This window comes from Chaetura pelagica, unplaced genomic scaffold (genome assembly GCF_000747805.2).
Source record: "Chaetura pelagica isolate M959 unplaced genomic scaffold, ChaPel_1.0 scaffold94, whole genome shotgun sequence".
NCBI classification, from domain to species: domain Eukaryota; kingdom Metazoa; phylum Chordata; class Aves; order Apodiformes; family Apodidae; genus Chaetura; species Chaetura pelagica.
The window spans coordinates 491,205-491,948 of record NW_009952881.1 but is presented as its reverse complement, the minus strand read 5'-3'; positions in this window follow the sequence as shown (position 1 = coordinate 491,948).

The following is a 744-nucleotide window of genomic DNA, read 5'->3' as shown; positions in this document are numbered from 1 at the left end:
AATCTCGATAAAATGGACAATTACAGTAAACAAAGAGGGCTGAATAGCTTAGGAGATGGAGGCACTGAACTAGAAGTGCACACGTTTCTCATGAGCAACCTTCTCACATCTTTACATAACTACCTGCAGACAACGTGCACCCTGCTCTAGGTAGTCAGATCCAATCACAATTAAAACACACAACAGATTAATGGTTCTTCTGTTAGCATCCTGGGTTTGGAGGGGAGTGGGGTGATCTGCTAGAAAAGCATTCCACAGAACAGCACATAACATTGAGCTTACTAAACAGTCACTGAACAGAAAATTATCAAATCAGAAGGGTGTTGAGAATGCTCATGTTTCTGCTTCATCACCTTGAATCTGCTAAAGGTAAATAAATGCTCAAGCAAACATGCAGAGCACCATCCATATGGCAAAGCAGCTGAATTGATCAGAAACCTGCATTTTGAAGTGGCTGCACAAATTGAGCGTTATTAGTTACTAAAATACTGCAGGTGGTTTAACCTAGAGAGGACTGGCTCAACACCAACATCTTTAGCGCAGTATCAAAAAAAGATAAGAGGATTTACCCTGTACCCCTGTGCGCAGCCTGAAGCTCCCCAGATTCCTCCCCAGACTGCTCCATCCCCACCTGACCGCAGCCAGTGCCCGGCCTGCCCTGCGTTCCCGCACAGGGAGGCACAGAACCGAGCCCCTGGTTCCGTCCTTCTCGGGCTGCGGCGCGGATCCCGCACAGGGCTCAGG